Genomic DNA, 26,001 nt, shown 5'->3' with positions numbered 1-26,001 from the left:
ACTTCCTGTTCTATAGTGATCACATCCCCACAGTCATTTCCTGTTCTATAGTGATCACTTCTCTGCAGTCACGTCCTGTTCTACAGTGATCACGTCTTCGCAGTCACTTCCTGTTCTATAGTGATCACGTCTCTGCAGTCACTTCCTGTTCTATAGTGATCACGTCTCTGCAGTCACTTCCTGTTCTATAGTGATCACGTCTCCGCAGTCACTTCCTGTTCTGTAGGGATCATTTCTCTACAGGCCTTCCTGTTCTATCGTAATCACTAGAGTTGAGCGACTTTTGGTTTTTTAGGGTCGCGTTTCGTTTCGTGAAACCCGACTTTTCCAAAAGTCGGGTCGAGCAAGATCGTCCGATTATAGGGAAAAGTCGGGGTCGTCCCGAAACACGAAACCCAATGTAAGTCAATGGGGAATAAAAGTCGGCAGTGAGAGGAGGACAGGAAACACACCTACAGTGCCCATTTGAATGCCAAAAGCATCAATTCTTCTTACTTAAGCTTGTCAACCTTAATTAACTTCATAATACAAGTTACGCACTGAAAAATGGGGGTTATTTGGCTAAATTTGTGGGGGGGGAGGGCTGGCTGCAGGTTTTCATGTGCCCTGGGCGAAAGAGCGCCCCTTTAACACATACCACAACTCATCACGCTCCGATACGGCAGAGAAATAGCGGTATAGTACAATGAAAAATACCTCACTTTTTACATCTCATGACGAGGCCCATCTATTTCTCCATACAAAATCATTGGTCCCATATAATGTTTGAAACAGTATATGATGAGCTCCACATAATGCTACAGTATATGTTGGTCCCCATGGATGAAGCTCCACTGTCTTATGGGCCCAAATAATGCTCCAAACATAATGGGCCCCATTTCTACTGCTCTAGTGTATAATGGGCCCTGTAAATGCTGCTCCAGTGTCTGATGTCCACCTTTGGAATGTTCCAGTGTATGGTGGGCCCCATCTATCATTCTCCAGAGTATAGTGCTCCCCAACAATTGCTGTCCCAACATAGAAAACAATCAAATAAGTCTCCTCGCTAGGGAATCCCTGTACTTGTCTGGACAGGTGCTGTAGCTTGCTTAACAGCTCGCCAGCCGTTCTCACGCCCAGTATGGATTGCACGTGATTGCACAAAGGTTAGAAAGGGTACCGTATCCCCGGATAACATGTATGGATAGCGTACACATTCAAAATATATGTCTATACAGCATGAGGCAGGCTCAGACGGTGTTAGGCCCAGTATGGATTGCACGTCATTGCACAAAGGTTAGAAGGGGTACCGTATCCCTGGATAACATGTATGGATAGCGTACACATTCAAAATATATGTCTATACAGCATGAGGCAGGCTCAGACGGTGTTAGGCCCAGTATGGATTGCACGTCATTGCACAAAGGTTAGAAGGGGTACCGTATCCCCGGATAACATGTATGGATAGCGTACACATTCAAAATATATGTCTATACAGCATGAGGCAGGCTCAGACGGTGTTAGGCCCAGTATGGATTGCACGTCATTGCACAAAGGTTAGGGGTACCGTATCCCCGGATAACATGTATGGATAGCGTACACATTCAAAATATATGTCTATACAGCATGAGGCAGGCTCAGACGGTGTTAGGCCCAGTATGGATTGCACGTCATTGCACAAAGGTTAGAAGGGGTACCGTATCCCTGGATAACATGTATGGATAGCGTACACGTTCAAAATATATGTCTATACAGCATGAGGCAGGCTCAGACGGTGTTAGGCCCAGTATGGATTGCACGTCATTGCACAAAGGTTAGAAGGGGTACCGTATCCCCGGATAACATGTATGGATAGCGTACACATTCAAAATATATGTCTCAGGAGGCAGGCTCAGACGGTGTCAGGCACAGTATGGATTTGACGGCCCAGATTACACAGCGGAGGAGCAGGAAGAGGTAAAGATTGCAAATGCTGGGGCCCTGGCCAAGCAAGGGGGGCCCACTCGTGGGCGTCGGTACTGGCACTGGGCCCCTCATAGTACAGCGGTGTGTCTGACGGCGGGTGTGCACCACCACCGTCAGAGACACTTGATTGCACTATGAGGGACCCTGTGCCAGTGCCCGCGCCCAAGAGTCGGCCTACCCACCTGTCCAGGGCAACGGCACTCGCACGGTGTCGTGCGCTAGGTGGTGACCCCGGCCATGGGGGGGGAGGCAGCACAGTTAGGGAGTTTTAGAAAGTGGCATATGTTGATGTTGGACATTCAACTGATGCAAAAGGCGAAATAGGTGAAGTACCAGGAAGAGGTGGACCAAAGCAAGCCATTTTTCTGTCACCCTATGTGTCATCAGGGGAAGGTGGGACAAAATCCTTGGAAACCCATGCGTGGTTCATTTTAATGAAGGTTAGATCATCCACATTTTGGGTTGACAGACGGGTCCTTTTTTCTGTCAGGATTGATCCAGCTGCACTGAAGACTCTTTCCGATAGCTGGGCAAGCGAGCTCCTGTAAGGCATATTGGGCCAATTCAGGCCAGGTGTCCAGTTTAGCGGCCCAATAGTCAAAGGGGAATGACCTGTGTGGGAGAACATCGATATGGGAGGAAAAGTAGTTTGTAACCATAGTTGACAACTGCTGTCTCCTGTCACTTTCCATCGATGCAGTATTACCAGTTGTGTGAGCGGTATTTGAAAAATCAGTCCACAACATTGTCATGAAACCCCTGTCTCCAACGCCACTTCTGCTGTGTGCACCACGAACACCTCTGCCAAGCTGCCCCCGGCCCGTACGGCTCGTGTGAGAACCATCACCGCTGCTGTGTGCTGGGAATGCCTCAAGCAACCGATTTACCAGAGTTGCTTGTTTATTAGCCAATATTAGGTCAAGGTTCTCCTGTGGCATGATGTTTTGTAATTTGCCTTTATAGCGTGGATCCAGGATGCTGGCCAACCAGTAGTCGTCATCGTTCATCATTTTGGCAATGCGGGGGTCCCTTTTTAGGATCCGCAAGGCATAATCTGACATGTGGGCCAATGTTCCCGGTGTCAATGATGCACTGCGAGTGCTGGGTGGAGGAGCACTTTCTGGCAAATCCACATCCCTCCAGTCACGCACAAACCCTGTACCAGACCTTGCCACGCCAACATTTTCACTTGCCCCACGAGATGCATCCTCCTCCCCTAAGTAATCATCCCCATCATCCTCCTCCTCCTCCTCCTCTTCTTCCTCCACCTCGTCCAGGAGAGGTCCCTGAGCAGACAATGGCTGAATGTCATCAAGGATTCCCTCCTCCTCTTCCTCCTCATCAACATTGGCTGCAGACGCCTGCTCCTTAAGGTGCGTCAAAGTTTGCATGAGCAGACGCATAAGTGGGATGCTCATGCTTAGGATGGCGTCGTCTGCGCTTACCAGCCGTGTGCATTCCTCAAAACACTGAAGGACTTTACAAAGGTCTTTCAGCTTCGACCACTGCACGCCTGTCAACTCCATGTCTGCTCTCAAAGTGCCTGGCCGTGTATCCTCCCACAAATGCATTATGACCTGCCTCTGCTCGCACAGCCGCTCCACCATGTGCAGGGTGGAGTTCCACCTTGTTGCAATGTCGATAATGAGGCGGTGGTTGGGAAGGTGGAGCAATCGCTGCAGCTTCTGCATACGAACGGAGTGTACAGGCGACCGGCGGATGTGCGCGCACAGTCTTCGCACCTTCTGGAGCAGGGCTGTTAACTCCGGATAATTTTTGAGGAAGCACTGCACCACCAGGTTCAAGGTGTGAGCCAAGCAAGGTATGTGGCTGAGTTTTGAAAGGGCTATGGCTGCCACAAAATTACGGCCGTTATCACTAACTACCTTGCCTGCCTCAAGATGTACACTGCCCAGCCATGACTCAGTTTGTCGCTTCAAGTACTCGGCCAGCACCTCGGCGGTGTGTCTGTCGCCCAAACACATCATCTGCAACACAGCCTGCTGACGCTTTCCACTAGCTGCTCGATAGGGGGACACATCGTGTGCAACAGTGGCAGCTGCAGATGGAGTGCTCGTACGACTGCGCTCTGTGGACGAGCTTTCGCTTCTGGAGGAGGAGGAGGAGGAGGGTCGAACGCCTACAGCCAACTGTTTCCTATACCGTGGGCTAGGCAGCACTGTCCCACCACCGCTGTCCCCTGTGGACCCTGCATCCACCACATTAACCCAGTGCGCAGTGATGGACACGTAACGGCCCTGGCCATGCCGACTGGACCATGCATCAGTTGTGAGGTGCACCTTTCCGCTCACTGACTGCTTGAGTGCATGGACAATGCGGTCTTTCACATGATGGTGGAGGGCTGGGATGGCTTTGCGAGAGAAGAAGTGGCGACTGGGTAGGTCATAGCGTGGTACTGCATAGGCCTTGAGTTCGCGGAAAGCTGTGCTTTCCACCAACCGAAAGGGCATCATCTCAAACGAGATTAGTTTGGCAATGTGGGCGTTCAAACCCAGTGTACGCGGATGAGAGACTGAGTACTTTCTTGACCTACTCATAGTGTCTGGGAGGGTGAGCTGGACTTGAGAGCTGCATATGGTGGAAGTAGCGGTGGACAGGGCGGACTGAGAGAGGGTTGATGATGGTGATGGAGTTGGTGTTCTTTCTGATGGCCTAGAATCAGTCTTTCGTTGATATAACAGTGGGATTCCCTGACTGCTGTGGCCTTGCAACGACACCTCAACATTTGCTGCTGTGCTAACCGGTGGGCTTACAGTGGGGGAAACAATGTAGCGTTGCTGACTACCTTCGTTGTGATCAGTTGCACATGTGGCACTTGAGGTTTGGTGTTGTGTCCACGCTTGCAAGTGCATGCTGGTTAAATGTCTAAGCATGCAACTGGTATTCAAATTTTTCAGATTTTTCCCTCGGCTAAAGGTCTTTGCGCACTTCTTACAGATAACCTTGGCCTGATCATGAGGATTTTGTTCAAAAAAGTGCCACACTGCACTCTTCCTACTTTGGCAGACATTTTGCGGCCTAGCACGCTGTGATCTTTTGACCCTCTGGACAAGCTGTCCAGCAACTCTTTTGATGTTTGGAACCTGTCTTTGGAGTTCTCCGGGCCTGCCAGATAACAGCTGTTGCGATGTCGATGTCTGCTGTGGATGCTCCTCATCTGAGCTATTGGAAGCAGCACCCTCTTCCCCCAATGGATGCCAATCTGGGTCAACAACTGGGTCATCCATCACCTCCTCTTCTATGTCATGTGCACCTTTCTCTGTGTCACCGTGTATGGTGGTATAGTGTGCGGGAAGGGGCACCTGAGTCTCATCAGGGTCAAAATCTGGCTCTGTACACTGCGAGGACAATGTAGTGCTCTGAGTGAATGTACCAGCAGAATCATCCATCAGCGGCTGTGCATCAGTGCACTCCATGTCAGATTCATCTTGGCCTGGGTAATTCACCATTTCACTTGATAATCCAGGCATGGTATGTGAAAACAGCTCCATGGAGTAATCAGTAGTATGGCCTGCGTCATCCTTCAATCTTGGTTGGGGTGAAGGACACAAGGAAAGGTGTGGTTCATGAACATGAGCCTCCAATGACGACTCAGTGCTTTTACTTTTTACAACTGAAGAAGAGGAGGCGATAGAGCTGGAGGCTGAGAGCAATGTAAGACAAAACTTTTTCCTGATGCTCTGCCTTTAAAAGCGGTTTGCCAACTCCTAGAAAACTAAGCGTTCGAGGCCTTATGTAGCCAGACGATGACGCAGGGTCAGCACCTCCTGCATTCGGTCCTATTTTGCTCTTGCCACTACCATCAGATCCACCACCAACACCATCATTACCAGCTGCCAACCCCCGCCCAATTCCACGGCCTCTTCCACCAGCCTTCCTCATTTTTGGTAGAAATGTAGACAAAATCCAACAAACTATATAGTAATGTAAAACAAGGTAAAAGGTGTCTATAGGACAGGGGAGATTTAGAATTTCTGCACACACTTGTGGACAGTGGACACTTTTGGATTGTGTGAGGCCCACTGATATCTGAGCGCTATGTGACAGTCTCGATGGCACAGCTGCCTGTGACCAAAGTGACGAGAGGATAATGGAGATTTTGAATCTCTGCGTACACTTTTGGACACTGGACACTTGTGGATTGTGTGAGGCCCACTGATATCTGAGCGCTATGTGACAGGCTCGATGGCACAGCTGCCTGTGACCAAAGTGACGAGAGGATAATGGAGATTTTGAATCTCTGCGTACACTTTTGGACACTGGACACTTGTGGATTGTGTGAGGCCCACTGATATCTGAGCGCTATGTGACACGCTCGATGGCACAGCTGCCTGTGACCAAAGTGACGAGAGGATAATGGAGATTTTGAATCTCTGCGTACACTTTTGGACACTGGACACTTGTGGATTGTGTGAGGCCCACTGATATCTGAGCGCTATGTGACAGGCTCGATGGCACAGCTGCCTGTGAAGGGGAAGAGTCTTGAGGAGATCATTTGCATATTCCCAGTGCCTTCTGGGATAAGTGAAGAGTCTCCGCGAGCTCAACGATCACTGGGTTTTGGCCGTTGCAGCTGAAAAGAGGAAATCGGAAAACCAGGGGAAGAGTCTTGAGGAGATCATTTGCATATTCCCAGTGCCTTCTGGGATAAGTGAAGAGTCTCCGCGAGCTCAACGATCACTGGGTTTTGGCCGTTGCAGCTGAAAAGAGGAAATCGGAAAACCAGGGGAAGAGTCTTGAGGAGATCATTTGCATATTCCCAGTGCCTTCTGGGATAAGTGAAGAGTCTCCGCGAGCTCAACGATCACTGGGTTTTGGCCGTTGCAGCTGAAAAGAGGAAATCGGAAAACCAGGGGAAGAGTCTTGAGGAGATCATTTGCATATTCCCAGTGCCTTCTGGGATAAGTGAAGAGTCTCCGCGAGCTCAACGATCACTGGGTTTTGGCCGTTGCAGCTGAAAAGAGGAAATCGGAAAACCAGGGGAAGAGTCTTGAGGAGATCATTTGCATATTCCCAGTGCCTTCTGGGATAAGTGAAGAGTCTCCGCGAGCTCAACGATCACTGGGTTTTGGCCGTTGCAGCTGAAAAGAGGAAATCGGAAAACCAGGGGAAGAGTCTTGAGGAGATCATTTGCATATTCCCAGTGCCTTCTGGGATAAGTGAAGAGTCTCCGCGAGCTCAACGATCACTGGGTTTTGGCCGTTGCAGCTGAAAAGAGGAAATCGGAAAACCAGGGGAAGAGTCTTGAGGAGATCATTTGCATATTCCCAGTGCCTTCTGGGATAAGTGAAGAGTCTCCGCGAGCTCAACGATCACTGGGTTTTGGCCGTTGCAGCTGAAAAGAGGAAATCGGAAAACCAGGGGAAGAGTCTTGAGGAGATCATTTGCATATTCCCAGTGCCTTCTGGGATAAGTGAAGAGTCTCCGCGAGCTCAACGATCACTGGGTTTTGGCCGTTGCAGCTGAAAAGAGGAAATCGGAAAACCAGGGGAAGAGTCTTGAGGAGATCATTTGCATATTCCCAGTGCCTTCTGGGATAAGTGAAGAGTCTCCGCGAGCTCAACGATCACTGGGTTTTGGCCGTTGCAGCTGAAAAGAGGAAATCGGAAAACCAGGGGAAGAGTCTTGAGGAGATCATTTGCATATTCCCAGTGCCTTCTGGGATAAGTGAAGAGTCTCCGCGAGCTCAACGATCACTGGGTTTTGGCCGTTGCAGCTGAAAAGAGGAAATCGGAAAACCAGGGGAAGAGTCTTGAGGAGATCATTTGCATATTCCCAGTGCCTTCTGGGATAAGTGAAGAGTCTCCGCGAGCTCAACGATCACTGGGTTTTGGCCGTTGCAGCTGAAAAGAGGAAATCGGAAAACCAGGGGAAGAGTCTTGAGGAGATCATTTGCATATTCCCAGTGCCTTCTGGGATAAGTGAAGAGTCTCCGCGAGCTCAACGATCACTGGGTTTTGGCCGTTGCAGCTGAAAAGAGGAAATCGGAAAACCAGGGGAAGAGTCTTGAGGAGATCATTTGCATATTCCCAGTGCCTTCTGGGATAAGTGAAGAGTCTCCGCGAGCTCAACGATCACTGGGTTTTGGCCGTTGCAGCTGAAAAGAGGAAATCGGAAAACCAGGGGAAGAGTCTTGAGGAGATCATTTGCGAAGACTGGAAAGCAGGTATTTGGAAGTCGCCTTGCTACACTTGTAAGGAGAGCTTTAAACTAGAACAACATGGGAAGGGAAGCAAAAGACCAGAAAAAGCCATACACCTGACAAATGCTATTGAGAACTCTGCTATTAGAAGTGGAAAGGAAGAACAAAGACGAAAGAATCTAATTAATAAAAATATTGGAGAAAGAGAAACCAATCACAAACTAAAATGTTTCTATACTAATGCACAAAGCATGGGCAACAAACAAGGAGAATTGGAACTACTAACGCAGGAAAAGAAATATGATGTCATTGGAATCACTGAAACTTGGTGGGACAATACACATGATTGGAATACAAGACTAGAAGGATACAACTTATTTGCAAGAAACAGACTTGATAAACGAGGAGGGGGTGTCACATTGTATGTTAGAAACACGTATATCTGCACAGAGATTGAAGCTTCAGAGACTGGGAGTTCTGTGGAAACTGTTTGGGTAAGAATACAAGGACAGAACAATGGAAAGGACACCATTGTAGGCATTTACTACAGGCCGCCTGTGCAAGCTGAAGATATGGATGAACTCTTTATGCATCAAATGGCCAAGTTCTCCAAAAAATATGACATAGTTGTCATGGGAGATTTCAACTATCCAGACATTTGTTGGGAATCTCTCTCAGGCAAAACTAACAGGTCAAGGAAATTCTTATCCTCTCTTGCTGACAACTTTATCTTCCAAAAGGTAAAGGAGAAAACAAGGGGAACTGCTACCTTGGATCTAATCCTTATAAACAGGGAGGAAATGGTTGAGGAGGTAAAAGTGTCTGGGACCCTAGGAGGTAGCGACCATGCTATTTTAGAATTTTGGATAACTAGAGGCGGAAGACCTGTGAAGACTCAGACGTCAAGGTTAGATTTCAGAAAGGCAGATTTTAAGGGATTCAGAAAGAGAATTGGAGGGATCCAATGGCTGGATATCCTTAAAGACAAAAATGTCCAGGAAGGATGGGAAATCTTGAAAAATGAAATTCTCAAAGCACAGTTGTTAACAATTCCGAAAAGAGGGAAGAATAGGAAGCATTTAAGGAAACCAGGATGGATGAACACAGAACTTAAGCACATGCTAAAAAGGAAGAAAAAAATGTTTATAAAATGGAAAGAGGGAGGCATATCTAAAGAAGAATATAATGCTGTCTGCAGAACCTGCAGGGCACAAATCAGATTAACTAAAGCTGAAAATGAATTGAGGCTTGCAAGAGATGTCAAAAGCAATAATAAAGGATTTTGGGGATATGTCAAAAGTAAAAGAAAAGTCAAAGATGCTATAGGATTTTTACAGGATGAAAATGATGAAATGGTAAGACAGGATGTTGAGAAGGCTGAACTTTTAAATTCCTATTTTGCATCTGTTTTCTCTCAGAAAGGAAATGTAACATCAACTGTTATTCACTGTCCTATTAAGGGAATAGAAGAATCCAGGATATCTATAAACAGAAAGATAGTGAGGAAACACTTAGCTAACCTAAATGAATTCAAGTCTCCAGGTCCAGATGAATTACACCCCAGAGTACTGAAGGAGATAGCAGAAGAAATTTTTGAACCCCTCTCCATAATCTTTGAAAATTCTTGGAGAACAGGAGAAGTGCCAGAAGACTGGAGAAGAGCAAATGTTGTTCCTATCTTCAAAAAGGGGAAGAAGGTGGACCCAGGCAACTATAGGCCGGTGAGTCTGACTTCTATACCAGGAAAGATCTTTGAACAAATTATTAAACAACATGTATGTCAATACCTGGATAAGAATGAAGTGATTAAACAGAGTCAGCATGGGTTTGTAACTAATAAGTCATGTCAGACTAATTTAATTTCCTTCTATGACGGTATTACTGATTGGGTGGATCAAGGAAATGCTGTAGATATAGTATATCTTGACTTCAGCAAAGCATTTGACAAAGTCTCTCATACAATCCTTATTAAAAAATGACTAAGTATGGAATGGACAAGGCAACTGTTAGGTGGATTCATAACTGGCTTAGTGATTGGACCCAAAGAGTGGTCGTAAATGGCTGCACATCCAGTTGGAAGAATGTCTCAAGTGGGGTACCACAGGGCTCTGTCCTGGGCCCTGTATTGTTCAACATCTTTATCAACGATTTAGATGAAGGAATTGAGGGTAAACTGATTAAATTTGCTGATGACATAAAGCTAGGAGGGATAGCTAATACTAGAGAAGAGAGAGAGAGGATTCATAAAGATTTAAATAAACTGGAGAAGTGGGCAGCAACTAACAGAATGGTTTTTAACAGGGAGAAATGCAAAGTACTACATCTGGGCAATAAAAATGAAAAAAGCATATATAGAATGGGAGGAATAGGGCTAAGTGACAGCACATGTGAAAAAGACTTGGGTATACTAATAGATCACAGACTGAATATGAGTCAACAGTGTGATGCAGCAGCAAAAAAGGCAAATGCAATTCTAGGATGTATTAACAGAAGCATACAGTCTAGATCACGTGAAGTAATTATTTCCCTCTACTCCTCTTTGGTCAGACCTCATCTGGAATATTGTGTCCAATTTTGGGCACCACATTTTAAAAAAGACATCAACAAACTGGAGCAAGTTCAGAAAAGAGCGACCAGAATGGTGACCGGTCTGCAAACCCTGTCTTATGAGGAAAGGTTGCAGGATTTGGGAATGTTTAGTTTGCAAAAGAGAAGACTGAGAGGAGACTTAATAGCTGTCTACAAATATCTAAAGGGCTGTCACATTGTAGAAGGATCAACTTTATTCTCATTTGCACAAGGAAAGACTAGAAGCAATGGGATGAAGCTGAATGGGAGGAGACACAGATTAGATATTAGAAAAAACTTTTTGACAGTTAGAGTGATCAATGAGTGGAACAGGCTGCCACGAGAAGTGGTGAGTTCTCCTTCAATGGAAGTCTTCAAACAGAGGCTGGACAGACATCTAACTGGGATGATTTAGCGAATCCTGCTTTGAGCAGGGGGTTGGACCAGATGGCCCAGGAGGTCCCTTCCAACTCTACCATTCTATGATTCTATGACCAAAGTGACGAGAGGATAATGGAGATTTTGAATCTCTGCGTACACTTTTGGACACTGGACACTTGTGGATTGTGTGAGGCCCACTGATATCTGAGCGCTATGTGACAGGCTCGATGGCACAGCTGCCTGTGACCAAAGTGACGAGAGGATAATGGAGATTTTGAATCTCTGCGTACACTTTTGGACACTGGACACTTGTGGATTGTGTGAGGCCCACTGATATCTGAGCGCTATGTGACAGTCTCGATGGCACAGCTGCCTGTGACCAAAGTGACAAGAGGATAATGGAGATTTTGAATCTCTGCGTACACTTTTGGACACTGGACACTTGTGGATTGTGTGAGGCCCACTGATATCTGAGCGCTATGTGACAGGCTCGATGGCACAGCTGCCTGTGACCAAAGTGACGAGAGGATAATGGAGATTTTGAATCTCTGCGTACACTTTTGGACACTGGACACTTGTGGATTGTGTGAGGCCCACTGATATCTGAGCGCTATGTGACAGGCTCGATGGCACAGCTGCCTGTGACCAAAGTGACGAGAGGATAATGGAGATTTTGAATCTCTGCGTACACTTTTGGACACTGGACACTTGTGGATTGTGTGAGGCCCACTGATATCTGAGCGCTATGTGACAGGCTCGATGGCACAGCTGCCTGTGAACAAAGTGACGAGAGGATAATGGAGATTTTGAATCTCTGCGTACACTTTTGGACACTGGACACTTGTGGATTGTGTGAGGCCCACTGATATCTGAGCGCTATGTGACACGCTCGATGGCACAGCTGCCTGTGACCAAAGTGACGAGAGGATAATGGAGATTTTGAATCTCTGCATACACTTTTGGACACTGGACACTTGTGGATTGTGTGAGGCCCACTGATATCTGAGCGCTATGTGACAGGCTCGATGGCACAGCTGCCTGTGAACAAAGTGACGAGAGGATAATGGAGATTTTGAATCTCTGCGTACACTTTTGGACACTGGACACTTGTGGATTGTGTGAGGCCCACTGATATCTGAGCGCTATGTGACAGGCTCGATGGCACAGCTGCCTGTGACCAAAGTGACGAGAGGATAATGGAGATTTTGAATCTCTGCGTACACTTTTGGACACTGGACACTTGTGGATTGTGTGAGGCCCACTGATATCTGAGCGCTATGTGACACGCTCGATGGCACAGCTGCCTGTGACCAAAGTGACGAGAGGATAATGGAGATTTTGAATCTCTGCGTACACTTTTGGACACTGGACACTTGTGGATTGTGTGAGGCCCACTGATATCTGAGCGCTATGTGACAGGCTCGATGGCACAGCTGCCTGTGACCAAAGTGACGAGAGGATAATGGAGATTTTGAATCTCTGCGTACACTTTTGGACACTGGACACTTGTGGATTGTGTGAGGCCCACTGATATCTGAGCGCTATGTGACACGCTCGATGGCACAGCTGTGACCAAAGTGACTAGAGGATAAGGGAGATTGGATTGCTTTTAAAAAAGCAGTTTGCGGAGCAGTGGGTAAACAGCAATGCCAGCGTGTCAGGAAGCCTTAGAAGGCAGCCCAACAACCAACACCACTGATACACCACAATATAGCCTCCCCTTGCACTGCACACACAGTGACTTGTGTGTTGTGCAGGCCAAATCGCTAGCAGCAGAAGCAGTTCTTTTGTCTTCTTCCCTGCCTAACGCTCTCCCTACAGAATCAGCAGCAACCTCTCCCTATACTAAGATCGGCAGAAGTAAGATGGCGGTCGGCGTGCACGCCCTTTTATACCCCCTGTGACGCCCACCAAAGCAAGCCAATCACTTGCATGCCCTTCTGAAAGATGGTGGTGACCCGTGCCTAGGTCATCACGTTGCCCACAGTGTCCGTGGATCCTGATTGGCTGAAAAAGAGCGCAAAACAAACTTTTGAAACGCGACTTTGGCGCGTAAGTCGCCGACCTCGTGGCCGACCTCATCCTAGGGTCGGGTTTCGTTTCATGAAACCCGACTTTGCCAAAAGTCGGCGACTTTTGAATTTTTTCGACCCGTTTCGCTCAACTCTAGTAATCACGTCTCTGCAGTCACTTCCTGTTCTATGGTAATCATGTCTCTGCAGTCACTTCCTGTTCTGTAACAATCACTTCTTCTTTTACTATTTTAGGAATAACCCTTTAATAAGATTATTAGATGATCTTCCAAGTGGGAGGAGTTGGCAGGTTATACACAAATACATTAGGAAAGAAGGATCTAAAGGATCTACAGTTCATTGACCACCCAGCTAGAGTGATAGATCCATAAGCATCAGCTTGTTGACGGTTTCCTTAAGATTAATTTATCCAAATAATCATTTGTGTTGCTTATAAATGGAGAGATTTTGATCAATTCCTCCTTCTGCTCCATTATTAACGTGTATACGTCAGATTTTAAAGGTGATTTTTTTTTTAGAATACCCTTAGAATAAAAATTTGTTCCAATTCCTGGAACCCTGACAATCGACATTATCATCGTGATAATGATGGACCATCTGTATTACAGTCTCAGAAAACTCCTTATTGCTACATTGTGTATGTGAAGAAGTATAAGTACATGCTGATACTTGTAGTCCATCAAAAAGTAGCTGATAAATGAATGAGAAATGTCTTATTCTAGTAATATATTATGATATATTCAGAATAAGGTTCTTTTTCTAGATGTAGCAGTGCTGTGTTTGTCACAGAGTTCGCACTTTTTTCGATACGACTGGAATTTTATCTCAGTAATTTATCGGAATGCAGAAAAGAAGCAGTTAAATGACATGTTCGGCTCGGCTACATCTCTATGCAAGAGTGGGTGTACTCAAGATGGGACTCCCACAGGGCAGGCTGCCTTTACAGTTCCTGCTCAGTACCAGAGGGTAATGTGGTGCCAGGGAGCAAGTGTACAATGCGACTGCCCACGTCGGTGTACGTGGGAGGAGGCCACAATGGCTGATGTTTGGCTGTTGGTGTGGTTAATGGATCGTGTGGGTGGAAAGAAGGAAAGAAAACAAAATAGGAACATGATGGGTGGATGCAGTCAGCTGGCGCTGAGCACGTCACTGTGCACACATTTAGCTCCTAGACACCGTGTATCTAATATTCCATTATATGTGACTCCTGCGAGAACATTGTCTCCACCATTATGTCACTTGGCCATCCATGGATGGAGGGGTGAATGGAGGTAGAACTTCTTGGTTGGGACCAATTTTCCTTTGTCCTTCTCTTTTTTTCGGGCTGAGGCTACACAGGGTCAAAATCACATATAATTGCCACATGACGTATTATATCGGTAGGCGTCTGCCATCAGCTGACGCCACTTTTCTTGTGGAAAATGGAGACGCCGACAGGTTAAAGGGTTTTCCACTTTCAAATACCTAAAATAACAAAAAGAGCGACCACTCATCCTCCTCTGGTCCATTGCAGGCTGCAGCGGTGGCATCATGCCGACAGCGCACATCACCACTGTATGTGTTGTGTATCTCGGCACAGCTGGTGAGATCAGTTATTGGCTATGGCGGGGAGTGGTGCTGGACCAGGAATGGTGGGTACCGCACGGTTTATTATTTTAGGTATTTTACAGTGTTTGGAGTCCACTTTCCTGAAAGTAGAAAACCCCTTTAATTTCCAGCTTTTCCAGTCCGACAGTCCACCTTTCTCCATAGACAAGAGAGTGTATGAGTTTAGGTGCAAATATGCTAATACCCATGTTGGGTGATGCCCCTCCTTGGTGCACAGGCCTACAGTGCAAAAATTATCACATCTTATTGTGCACAGGCCTACAGTTCAAAAATTATCACACCTTATTGTGCACAGACCTACAGTGCAAAAATTATCACACCTTATTGTTCCATAAGTTGCCAAAGTATTACTTACACAAAGTTGCCGAAATGACCATGGTATAAGCGCTACCACTATACACTGCAAGTGCTGTGCCATAAAATTCCTAAGCTAATACCGCCATATAGTGGTCAATCAATATCAACATACAGTGACCAAATAACAACACCAGAAATAAACAATCAACCCACAGAGCGCCTTACAGTGCCTAAATGATACTGGCACACAATGATTACAGCATACAGTGCCGTAATATAGTGCCATAAAGTATGGCGCCCTATGTTTGCAAAATATTACTTTCATACGTTTGCTGAAATAATCATGCAACAAAGTTTCTCTGAAAGAATAATATATTGTGTCTAACTAGCAGTGTCATAGGATGCCAAAGTAAATGCTGCCATATATTGGTAGAATGCCGAAATAATACACACAATTATTAAGCCATAGAGGGCCTAATGATAAGCTCCACATAGTATGGCGTCTTAATAACATTTTTTGTATTGAAGAACTGAAATCAAATAACTTTTTGATGATATTCTAATTTAGTGAGAAGCACTTGTACAATGCCACAACTCAACGGAGTGTTCTGGAGTGTCGCTTTAAATCTCGTCAGGTGGATTATCACTTTAATTACTTTGTATGTCTTCCTTTCCCAGCTTGGTCATGTCAGGCTGTACTTGTAGGATGTCTGGATTTAGAAATATTCTGTATCTTCATATCTCCCTCCAAAATGTGTATGTAATACACGTAGACCCATCCCGCCCTTCCATCTAATAAGATCTGATTAGTACATCGTAAAAACAACCACAATACCACGCCACACAACAACAGTGCCATCATAACAGCAGCCTGCGTGGAGCTGCTTCACTGGCAACTGGACCCTGCGCTGTAGCATGATCGGATCTTTAATATCCATATTCTTATTTATTTTAGTCCTATAAATTTCTTTAGAAAAAAAAAAAAATTCTTCCGCAATATATTGCCGGCCACGCCGAGAGATGCTACTGCACAGGCACTGCCGGCGCCATTTTGGTGGAGACAATTTTTTTTTCCTCTAGTGCGGTGGCGCCTGCGCAGCAGCATCTATCGCCTTCCGAAGTATGCCACTGTGCAAGCGTGGCCGACGCCACGTTGAAGAAGATTTTTTTTTCTAAAGAACTTTAAATAAAATAAAAATATGGATATTATAGATCCGATCATGCTGCATCGCAGGCATCTCCGCCGGCGCCATTTTGCTAGAGGAAAAGAAAAATTTCTGCATGATGAATGTCTTTTTTTTTTCTCAAAACAATAAAATATGCAGAATGTAAAACAGGGGGCGGGTCAGTGAGGGATCAGTGACCTATGATAAGCCTTACAGATGAATATGTAATCAGAGCACCATATGAAGACCCCACAGGCCAGAATTGGGCAGGACATTAATTTCCCCAGAAATGTTGGCAGCTATGCAGATCCACCCCATTAGATAATTACTCATTGATGTTTGATGAGTAAGGTCCAATCCTCCAGGGCTCCCGCCAACACAGCGCTCTTGTGAACACCGCGTCTCCTTAATCTATACAATTACCGTATATTGGCTTCTCCATACTTGTGCCAATAATTCATCCTAGGTATGGCAAGGCTATCAATGTTATTGTCCCGAACAACCCCTTTAATTAATTTTTAGTATGAAAGAATATTTCAACCTTATTAACTCTTTGCACACCCTGGAACGCTATAGGGCAAAGAAGAAGCTGTTTCTATGGTTACCATACTGATGATGGAATAGACGGGGTCTTGCAATGCATGGAACGTACTTGAAGGCCGTATAGTTATTTGTCAGCCTCCCTTTCTCTCATTCTCTAAGTGATGGCGCACCAGGTTACCTAGCAACCACCTGACCTCCTGTCTGGGTGACCACCATTTGAGATTGTCATGGGTTGTAGCTCTTGCGACCTTTGGTTTCATGTAACTTGTCCTTGTTGCCTCTTGTTGTTTGGTGGGTGGCTGTGAACATGACCACTATTGAGAGTTTGCTGTGTTACCAGGAAACAGAGTTCAGAAAGAGGAAGAACCCGGGGCTCCGCCGTGGGGAATCGCCAGGAGGAGGGAATTTTACAAGACATAGTAAAATTTGTAAAAAATCTTGGCAAATTCAGCAATATCCTGGTCCGAAAAAAGGTGAAGTTTATACAGACTTTTCCCAAACGTGGACATTACCTTCTTTTGCCATCCGGGTATGTTGGTAATAAGAAGGAGGTGAGAGGAAATGTGGCTCGGGCCGCGTACACAGCCCGGAGAACCTTCTTCTAATGCTGCGGTAATAGCAGGCCTTAGCCCCCACTGCACAGAGCCAGAGGCGAGGGTGAGGTCCCTTCTTTGAGAATATTGTCAAGGAGAACCTTGAGATGTAGAGTTGTGAGAGAGGTTCTAATTGGGACTGAGAAAACTGGTGGGACTGCGTCACTTTTAAAGTTTGCCTTATCCGTATTCGCCTATTTTCTTTATGTTTGTCATTGTGGATGAAGTTTTAGGTTTCAGGATTTTCGGCTGATGAATGTCGCAATTTTTTGTGTAAGTGTCCTTGAGTCTTTACCCGCCCCACCAAATTATTTTATGTATGACAGGTATTTTGTTGCAAATTTAACAACATTTTAGCGAATAATGAGACGCACACTAATGGGACGCAAATCAGGTTAAAGGCAAAAATTTAGGGTATTTTTGATTTTGCATAAAAATTTGTGGACTGCGTGGGCCTCTTTAAAGAATTTTTTTATGCCCCTCCATAAAAGGAACCTTCCTGGAAGAGCTGGTTTCCAGAAGGTTTAGTCAGATTAGTCTTTTGCCAAGACATTTGTCACATCTTTTTGAGTCAGACGGTCTCCTGTTTTTTTTTCCAAGAGCCTTTTGGGCATTCCAGGAGAGTTGGCAAGTATGGGTGACCTGCAGCTTCAGCGGGTGACTCAGGCTCAGATTCATGGAGCTACATCTCCTGAAGGATGCTGCATATGCTATATAACAGACTGCCTCTCCAGGATCCATGTAACTGGGGTGTTCCTGGACCAATCAAGGTTTTCCAATGTAGGAAAGTGTGGGATCGGGGCAGATACAGTATATTAGTAGTGGCATATGTGGCGCCCCTGAGGCTTCAGTCGTACTTCTCCTAAGGTGTAGTGCCCCACCATCCAAGTAAGGTGGGAACTCCTGACCACGCTCCACACCTGCATTCCACACACAGGATAGTTCAGTGGGGCCACCTAACAGCTTCAGGCTGGGGGTTAGCAGAGCACCCCTCGTGGAACCCTGCTTCGTAACACGAGATGTGCTGGGAGGCGGGTTGAGTGAGATGATACAAAAGAGTGGGAAGAGTGAGAGTTAGTTGGAGAGAGAGGGAGAAGAGTGAAGATGGGTGTCTGAAGGACGTGCTGCAGCAGGTCCCAGTGATCTGGGCTGCTGGCACGAGAAAGACCAGAGAAAGAGACTGATAAGATTGATAACCTAACCTTCCATAAGAGAGAGAGAACAGATCAGAACGAAGGAGAATAGAAGGACGTTGGGAAGCTGGTTGAAGAAAGATAGAGAACCCTTCCAGTCCAGAGTACAAAGGCCGGGGCCCGGTCCCCAAGGTTGATTGGATCTTTATGTCCGGCAACAGACACCGGAGGAATAGTGAGCCACTAGCGCCTTGCTCCCATCATAGACTTGGGACACAACAGCAACTGAATAGAGAGCCGGGATGCAGTGAGGAGTCCCCGAAGCAGGCTACAGCTGTCTGTCATACTATTAGAGACTAGGAACACCTAGAGAGAGGCATTCCAGGGTAACTAAGTACTGGAGTGCTTCGCACCTAAAGGCGCATTGGAGGAGTCGTTCAGTGAAGGTACATATTGGCGAAGTGTGGAAGGGAGAACCCTATCTGGCCTGGAGGTTGGCTGGAGCCCTAACCTGGAGAACACAGTACGGAGGCAGGCGTCTGTGTGAACTGCAAACAGTGAGTAAAGCCTTGGGTAACAACATCTATACCATTCTGCGCCTCTCCTCATTCATTGCACCTACACTGCCCTGGGACTACAGCTCCACCTGTGGGGAGCTACACCATCTTTTTTGCACCACACCATCAGTCCCAGCAGGTCTGCATGCAGCGTTGGCTCAACATCTTACTTGCTAAACACCACGGGTGGCGTCACAAACTATTACACCATTAACATCACCGCCATTGATATTGGTCGCCCAGGGCCACGGACCGGGTCACCGCTGCTGTGACACATCCCCCTGACACCGGCCCAGTACTGAGTACCCCACTGCCCTGGGAGGGCGACCCAATTTTGGCGTCACTAACAGGATGACGAGATCCGATGCCATCGGGTTCTGTGTGCCTTGGATTTACAACTTTTGAAAATGTGCAAAAGACCAAATTTAATAGACTGTAAAATGGACATTAGAAATGGCCGCTGGCGCGGAGAAAAAGGGCGTGAAGAGATGGGAGGTCCTAAGAAAAGACCGTGAAGAGTCTTGGGCCTTCTCTGCCTGAATTACTATGTGACAGATGCATGGCCCACCCCCCGAGGGGTTCGTACACTGGCTTGGTATGGAGGCGCTGGAAGAAGACGCCGCACCCGGAAGGAGGGGCAGAGGAAGCCAGTGGCGAGCAGAAGGGCGGAGCAAGAAGAAGAATGCCAGAACGCCATTTTGAAGAGTGAGGGAAGGAGGCCTGCGGAGCTCGGGGAAGTGCAAACCCCCGGCGCCATGGCTGACGTCTCCAACCCTGAAACTGGCATGAGTTGCCGGCAGCTACAGGATGAGATCACGGAATTGACTACTCGTCTGCAGCTAAGAGAAGCGCTGGAGAGGCTGAGACGGCAGCGCGCCCCAGCGGGGCCTACACCAGCGGTACCCCCTCCATCGGTACCTGCCGCTACACCGGACTGTCCCCGGGCAGCGCTGACCTACACATCTACCCTGACAGTGCGGTTGAGCACCACCTGCCCGGAGAAGTTATCGGAGAACCCAGGGGTGGAAGCGGAGCTCCCGCCTGGACCTGGCACGGCTGCGCCGATCCTCACCGAGACCCCTGCGGATCCAGAGTCCATACCTGCTCCTTCATCACCTGCACCGGAGCAGAGGCCGCATCGCCGGGAGACCTCAGGTGTGTCCGGCGTCCCTTCACCCGAGAAGACCCGGGGTTGCCCCACCGTTGCAGCGGCCGGCCAGGTTGTACTAGACCTGGTCTGGTACCGGGAAGCCAGTCCCCGAGGGGAGACACTGGAACCCCCAACGGTGGTACCGCAGGCCCCAGTAGGCAAAAGCAGGTCCCGGGAGGAGGAGGAGCAGAATGAGGCCTATCGCCGAGCCACCATTAAAAAGCTGGCAGCTGAGTACCGGGAGAGGGAGCAGAGGAGATTGGCTGTACTGGGCCCGGATCTGAAGAGAAAAGAGAGGACCCGTGCTGGGCATTACAGTTCTCAGGATGCCGCAGGATGGGGGCAGGTCCTTAACGTCAATCAAGAACGGGGGTTCGGATTTATTGCAGACCACAAGAGGATAAGTGACTTATTCTTTAGCCGGAGGGACGTTGAATCCCACTTGCCCAAAGGACACCCTAAAAGAAACCTGCAGCCTGGGGAGTATGTCACCTTCACCCGCCATGAGGGGCTCAGGGGATGGTACGCCCTGAATGTACGACGTATCCCTGCAGAATTTATTAAGCAGTACCTGCCAAAGAGACCTGTTAATGCTCCTCCACCTCCAGTTACCACCCAAGCTGCTCAGGTGCCTAGGAATCCAACGATTACCATGTCAATTCCAACCCGGCAGCCTGAAAAGAAGATCTCTGGCTTGACACCGTGGGAAGAGGACTACCTAAAAATGGTCAATGATTATCTCGAATATGGTGATGGTTCAGCTTCCAGAACCCCAGGAGGGGATCACCAGTAGAAGAAAAATAATTTTCCAAATCTCGTTACCCAGGAGGGTTTTGTTTGCACCAGTTGTGCCTTTGTCTTTTTGTTCATCATGTTGCCCAGTTTTTGATTGGCAGCGTTGTTTTTGAAATGGAACTGTAGAGATCATAGACGCTGATTGGTCCAAAACTTTTATTGTACATAGTTTGCACCTCTTTAGGTGCCCTTTCTTGGTTTTACATATAGGACCCTTTTGTGAAGATAATGGATACACAACGACACTTTGAGAAGATGATATTTTTGACCTTAAGGGACACTGCAAGAAATCCCGGCTGGGAGCAGTGTTCAGCACTTTGCAAAAATCTTTGAATGTTTTATGATAACGTATTTGATAATGTTGTGTCTTATGAAAAGTAAATGTCTTTTATAGAATATTTGATACAGAGAATTAGAAAAATTTTGAGATAGAATGTGAGAATTGAATTAAGACTGAAGAATTGAAAGTGACAGGTGACAGGCCAAGTGTAGATGGTCGGTGTCTTGCGTCCAGTAGAGAAAGAGAGAAAAGAAAGAAAAAAAAAAAAAAAAAGAATTGTAATAAAGAAAATGTGTCGAGTATAGCACTTTGAATTAAGAATTGCACTTAAGTAAATTTTTGATACTAAGATAGGAAGTTAGCCTGTTTGTAACGTTTAAGAAATGTGCCTCCTACATTAGGAAGATTAGATAAGTATTGTTAAACAGCATTTAAAATTTTCGTGTGTTCCTGTATTGTACCTTTTGTAGTCTTGCAGCCCGCGGACGTGCTGTGTTTAACGGGGGGGTATGTGGCTCCCCTGAGGCTTCAGTCGCCACAGAGGTACTGCACCTTCTCCTAAGGTGTAGTGACCCACCATCCAGGTAAGGTGGGAACTCCTGACCACGCTCCACACCTGCATTACACACACAGGATTGTTCAGTGGGGCCACCTAACAGCTTCAGGCTGGGGGTTAGCAGAGCACCCCCATGGAACCCTGCTTCGTAACATGAGATGTGCTGGGAGGCGGGTGGAGTGAGATGATACAAAAGAGTGGGAAGAGTGAGAGTTAGTTGGTTAGTTGGAGAGAGGGAGAAGAGTGAAGATGGGTGTCTGAAGGACGCGCTGCAGCAGGTCCCAGTGATCTGGGCTGCTGGCACGAGAAAGACCAGAGAAAGAGACTGATAAGATTGATAACCTAACCTTCCATAAGAGAGATAGAACAGATCGGAACGAAGGAGAATAGAAGGACGGTGGGAAGCAGGTTGAAGAAAGATAGAGAACCCTTCCAGTCCAGAGTGCAAAGGCCGGGGCCCGGTCCCCGAGGTTGATTGGATCTTTATGTCCGGCAACAGACACCGGAGGAATAGTGAGCCACTAACGCCATGCTCCCATCATAGACTTGGGACACAACAGCAACTGAATAGAGAGCCGGGATGCAGTGAGGAGTCCCCGAAGCAGGCTACAGCTGTCTGTCATACAAGTAGAGACTAGGAACACGTAGAGAGAGGCATTCCTGGGTAACTAAGTACTGGAGTGCTTCGCACCTAAAGGCGCATTGGAGAAGTCGTTCAGTGAAGGTACATGTTGGCGGAGTGTGGAAGGGAGAACCCTATCTGGCCTGGAGGTTGGCTGGAGCCCTGACCTGGAGAACACAGTACGGAGGCAGGCGTGTGTGTGAACTGCAAACAGTGAGTAAAGCCTTGGAACCGCACACCCTGGTGTCCTCCACTTGTTCCAGCACCGCTACACCTGGGTAACAACATCTATACCATTCTGCGCCTCTTCTCATCCATTGCACCTACACTGCCCTGGGACTACAGTTCCACCTGTGGGGAGCTACACCATCTTTTCTGCACCACACCATCAGTCCCAGCGGGTCTGCATGCAGCGTTGGCTCAACATCTTACTTGCCAAACACCACGGGTGGCGTCACGAACTATTACACCATTAACATCACCGCCATTGATATTGGGCGCCCAGGGCCACGGATCGGGTCACCGCTGCTGTGACACATCCCCCTGACACCGGCCCGGTACAGAGTACCCCACTGCCCTGGGATGGAGACCCACATACATAGAAATCATGGAGCCCTATAGCCAACCCCTCAAAAAATGTATGTATTCCTATTGAAGTCCTTAGTGTTCCCACCATCAATTTAGCTTTTGTGGTCATTTTAGAGTATGGTGCTCCCAAAAATGCCTCCTACGCACACACTGAGTATGTTATCCCCACAGTGTATCCCCAACCCCCACAACCACAATATCAAGCCACACCTACAGTGTATCTGTCAGTATGCTGCCCTCACACAGAATGAGGGCCCCACAGCCCCCCAATACAGAATGAGGGTCTCCACAGCCCACCACACAGAATGAGGGTTCCCACAGGCACCACACAGAATGAGGTCCCACACACCCCACTCTGTAGGGTAGCCCCCACTTAGTATGGGACCCCCACATCACCCTACTCAGTACGATGGCCCCCACAGCCCCTCACACAATATAATGGCCCACACAACTCACCACTCAGCATGAGGACCACCACAGGCACCACACAGAATGAGGGCCCAACAGCCCCCCAATACAAAATGAAGGTCTCCACCCACAACACAGAATGAGGGTCCCCAGAGCCCCCCAACACAGAATGAGGTCCCCCACTGCCCCCAACACAGAATGAGGGTCCCCACAGCCCACCACACAGAATGAGGGCCCCCACAGCCCCCCAACACAGAATGAGGATCTCCACAGCCCACCACACAGAATGAGGGCCCCCACAGGCACCACACAGAATGAGGTCCCACACACCCCACTCTGTAGGGGAGCCCCCACTTAGTATGGGACCCCCACATCACCCTACTCAGTACGATGGCCCCCACAGCCCCTCACACAATATAATGGCCCACACAACTCACCACTCAGTATGAGGACCACCACAGTGCAGTATGGGAGTCCGGCACTTAGTATGAGACCTTACAGACCCCTACTCAGTATAGAAGCTTTTCATTTAATATGGGAGCCTCCACAGCCCCCTACTCAATATAATGGCCCCCACTGTTTCTCACAAAATATAATGTCCCCCACAACTCGCCAACACAGAATGAATGTCTCCACAGACCACCACACAGAATGAGGGCCCCATACCCCATACTCAGTAGGGGAGCCCACACTCAGTAGGGGAGCCCCCACATCACCCTACTCAGTACGATGGCCCTCACAGCCCCTTACACAATAATGGCCCACACAACTCACCACTCAGTATGAGGACCTCCACAGCGCACCACGCAGTATGGGAACCCGCCAGTTAGGCTATGTGCACACGCTGCCGTTTTTGTTGCGGATCCACTGCGGATCTGCAGCAGTTCTGCAGACAGTGTACTGTACAGTAGCATGTAAATCTATGGGATTTACAATCTGTTGTGCACATGCTGTGGATTTTTAACTGCGGAAAAGCTGCGGTTTTGAATCCACAGAAAGAAATGACATGTCACCAGGGGTGGATTAAGGGTAGTCAGGGTCCCGGGCTGTTCAGACTCTGTGGGCCCCCCGATCATGTGACGGGGTCGGGAAGTCACTAGTTTTCATGACGCATACGGTGCGTCAAGGGGCGGGAAGGGGTTAAATACTGAGGTAAAAAAACTCTGCAAATACGCAACGTGTGCATGAGGCCTCACAAATGCTGAGGTAAAAACACCAAATGCTCAGTGTGTCCATGAGGCCTTACAAATACTGAGTGAAAAACTCAACAAATACTCAGCGTGTGCACGAGGCCTTATAAACACTGAGGTAAAACCTCACCAAATACTCAGCGTGTGCACGAGGCCTTATAAATACTGAGGTAAAAACTCACCAAATACTCAGCGTGTGCACGAGGCCTTACAAATACTGGAAGGCTTCCACCCAACATCTAGTCCTGACTCACCTGTACCTAACATCGAAACCAGCTAATAGTCTGCAATCACCTGCTGACCTGGACCCATGACCTCTCAGACAAGTTACTTCACATGAGTCACACAGAGGCTTCTGCTTCATGAACTTCCCCAGATAGAAGAAGCAGCCTCCAATGTGCAGCCTGTGGCCGGATACACAGGAAGAGACGCTCCTCGTCACAGGCTGTGCCCAACATGGCAGCAGAGAGGTTAACGCCACAGACAAGTCGCCATCTCCTCACACACTGGACACGACGCTGCATCTGGCGACAAACAAGCGCACAATGCGCAATGTTAATCATGTCCCAGATGTTCTGCATGTGGAGGACCAAGGGGGGACAAAAAAGACCTCAGGATTGGAACAGGAGCATGGGAAAGTGGATGGCGGTCGGAGGGGCAGGGTTTATATAGGGATTGGAGTAAGTATATATATATATATATATAGACACATATTACTACACGCGGGCAGCGTACACATGCACAATCCTCAGGTTGTATAACTTTCAACTGGTCAAAACATTTCTCTCAGTAGGCCAAGAAAGAAATGTGGCAGGAATAAAGTACAGTCATGGCCAAAAGATTTGAGAATGACACAAATATTATATTTTCACATGATCTGCTGCCCTCTGGTTTTTATATGTGTTTGTCAGATGTTTTTATCACATACAGAAATATAATTGCAACAATATTATGAGTAACAAAAGGTTATATTGACAGTTAGAATGAGTTAATGCAGCAAGTCAATATTTGCAGTGTTGACCCTTCTTCTTCAGGACCTCAGCAATTCTCCCTCGCATGCTCTCAATCAACTTCTGGATCAAATCCTGACTGATAGCAGTCCATTCTTGCACAATCAATGCTTTTATTTTTTCTGAATTTGAAGGTTTTTGTTTGTCCACCCGTCTCTTGATGATTGACCACAAGTTCTCAATGGGATTAAGATCTGGGGAGTTTCCAGGCCATGGTCCCAAAATCTCTATGTTTTGTTCCCTGAGCCATTTAGTTATCACCTTTGCTTTATGGCAAGGTGCTCCATCATGTTGAAAAAGGCATTGTTGATCGCCAAACTGCTCTTGGACGGTTGGGAGAAGTTGCTCTCGGAGGACATTCTGGTACCATTCTTTATTCATGGCTGTGTTTTTAGGCAAGACTGAGAGAGAGCCCA

The 26,001-nt window shown here is 47.4% G+C and overlaps 1 protein-coding gene across 5 annotated transcripts in view; it reads left to right on the top strand.

Moving 5' to 3' along the window:
* Nucleotides 1-26,001, top strand: part of DYNC1I1 (dynein cytoplasmic 1 intermediate chain 1) — a 463,207-nt gene that overhangs the window by 344,705 nt on the left and 92,501 nt on the right. The gene's annotated exons all lie outside the window — the stretch shown is intronic.

The sequence above is a fragment of the Dendrobates tinctorius genome, unplaced genomic scaffold, assembly GCF_039654945.1.
Source record: "Dendrobates tinctorius isolate UK_male_01 unplaced genomic scaffold, ASM3965494v1 ptg000070l, whole genome shotgun sequence".
Taxonomy (NCBI): domain Eukaryota; kingdom Metazoa; phylum Chordata; class Amphibia; order Anura; family Dendrobatidae; genus Dendrobates; species Dendrobates tinctorius.
Note: the sequence above shows the minus strand (reverse complement) of the source record. Positions and strands in the feature narration are given on the sequence as shown.